This window comes from Chaetodon trifascialis, chromosome 11 (genome assembly GCF_039877785.1).
Source record: "Chaetodon trifascialis isolate fChaTrf1 chromosome 11, fChaTrf1.hap1, whole genome shotgun sequence".
NCBI classification, from domain to species: Eukaryota; Metazoa; Chordata; class Actinopteri; order Chaetodontiformes; family Chaetodontidae; genus Chaetodon; species Chaetodon trifascialis.
The window spans coordinates 12,583,369-12,586,223 of NC_092066.1; positions in this window are offsets into that span (position 1 = coordinate 12,583,369).

Consider the following 2,855-nt stretch of genomic DNA (forward strand, 5'->3'; position numbering starts at 1 on the left):
AAAAAGTCAATCAGATGAAAACAAAGAGACCCAAAAGGACCACGGAGAGACACAAAATGACCCCATAAAGATTCAAAACGACCACGAAACGATCATTAGGAGATGCCAAACGACCACAGAGACACAAAGCGACGGTGTGACCAAAACAAATCAAAGACCACCGAAAAAACCCCACATGTTTTTATTTCTGTGTAGAGACACCATCACTATTATCCAGTCATTCCAGAAACCTTTTGAGCTCTTTGCATTTAATCAATTAAACCCAGATTCTACATTAGACGTATTGACTTTCTTTGGCTTCTATTTGCTTTCTTGTAGCAGCACTATAAATACTTGATTGAACTGCACAATCCTCTGTCAATAAACGATGCCATCCATCGAACTAAACGCTAAAGCTGGTGAAATTCGCCTTTCACTTCAGTGCCGCACCTGAGCTGCTACATGTGTCATATTCCTCAATTTTATCCTCACAATATGTGTCTAAGTTCATAAGAGAAAAGCCAACAAGCAGAGGTGCTGTAAGCCCCTGCAGAAGGATGCCTCTCTGTCTCTCATTGGCATTTGCATATTAGAGTGTTTTCTGGGGAAAATGAGCTGTAGAAATTAATTCAGGATTAATTGGTGCCTTTATCTCGTTAGGACAATCTAATTTAGGGGATGATGGAATTGTTTAGACTCCCTTTTGCATAATTGGATTGCAGTGAATGGCTGTCATTACCGTCTTTTTAGCATCGTCTGTGGGCCCCCTCTCTCTCTTGCAGGCCCCAGCCTCATAAAGAGTGATGATGTGTTACGCCAGTGTTTTGCTAACCCCTCAAACACACCAACCATGCTGCAAGAGCCAAGCATGTGGCTAACCACGCAGCAGTGATTAACTCTCTTTTCAGAGCCATTAGCATTACAGCGAGCAGCACGCTGTTGTGGAGATTTCTTATGAACACATAAGCATGTGGCTAACAACACGGCGATCATCGACTGTTAGAGACAGCGATTAGTTTTTCGTTTCAGCCGCCGTCACGCTCTGCGGTTTGTGGTTCTGACAGCATTACCTGACCCCGGAGGAGCTGGACATGACATCTCACAATCTCTCAATGCTGCTTGAGAGGCTTTTATTTTCTTTTCTCTTCTTGTCCAGCACATTTCCGACACATTTCGCCCTTTCATTACTTCCACAATATCTCTGAGACAGTTTGCAGTGGGCTGGGGGTTTTTTTTCAACGTGGGATGAAAATCAATAGGAGCAAAGCTCATGTAAAGGATCACTCACTGGAATACCTGATCTTCTCACTTCAACAACATTGATGTAACTATGGAAACAAGTTCCCAAGATGAGCAGGGATATGCCTATCTCCTGACAAAAAGCTCTCTTATATCTCTCCCAGCCAGTTACGCTATACCACGATACAGGAGAAGCTTATATCTGCCGCTCCCCGCTGTGATACCATCATCATTTTTCTGTATGCACAAATTGTATAGATATTATTCTGCGGGCTCTCTGGTAAACAACGCAGAGTGAAATCTAATCTATGGTGCTGATACTCAGGGTGTGCCAGGCTAATTGAGTTGATGCAGTCTGTCCCTGGAGGAGCTGGACATACAGTAAAGACAGACTCCATCGAGTCATATAGCTCATGCACTGTATTTACTGGAAGTGAGTGCGTTGATATTGTCACAGTTGTCAAAGGTCGGTGTGCACGGAGGGTTCTGCAGGTTTCTGCTGATTACTTGCATGCTGTTATGAGGAATGAACTGCAGAAAAGATGCAACACACTACTGTGTCCTTTCATATGTCTGCCGTTGTTATCCGCGCTCTCCCTACCCGCGTTCATGATGCATACTGTGTCATGCTCTTGATGCATTTTGGCCCCCCTCTCCTCGTCTAGTGCCATTTCCATTCTTTGCATAAATGCAGTCTAACAGTATTAAGTATTCATGCGTGTTGGGGAAGGTGGTGCCTGTCCTTCAGGGTAAGTGTCAGGCCTGCGTGCGGCACAAGAAAAGCCCCGGGGAGAGGAGAACATTAGGATCCATCAGCCTGACAGACAAATCATTCTCTCATGTAAACATAAATATGAGGGTATGTTTCCACCGCCATCCCACTATCTGTTGCTAGGCTACCTTGCATTAAGCAGTGTAGCTGTCCCTGTTCATTTTGCTCCAGGGATTCCAGCAATACCATCATATAACCTGCTGAGTCTTAATGAGAAGGCCTGCTCATATGAGTGGATATGAACATGGTGAGATGTGAAATTTATTCAAAACACAGGAATTCAGCTGTCTGTCAGCGCAGAGTAGCGGCATGGAAATGTTTATGAATCTGAAGTGTTTTGGAAAAGAAGCTTTGAGGGAAATATTTCTCTGCCTCTGTACAAACACACCTGACACAAGAAAAGGTCACAATGGATCAACACACGCACGCACACAAACACACAAACGCATGCATGCATGCATGCATGCACTGATGCAACACACACAGGCTTACACACTTGCTTGGGGACACACACGTGCACACACAATAAATAATATGTGACGCCGAGCTCCATAAAGGTCATTTGTTGTTGAGAAATCACTGATCCCCAAATGCATTAACAAAGTCAATTAACTATTCTCCGACAAAGAAGAAAGAAACCCATCTCCAATAAAAATAGAGCGCAGAGCGTCATCCAAGCACCCTCACAATTACAACAACTGCGCGTCCCCAGATAATTATGTGAGGCATAAATGGGGAGAGAAAGACAGTAGAAGGCAATGGTCACTGAGAAGAAAGAGCAGGGAGATGAGGGAAAGGAGCGCCAACAGCTGGTTTGAATAGATTGTGTGTGGGATGAATTAAAAAGTTGAACCTTTCCCTGGCC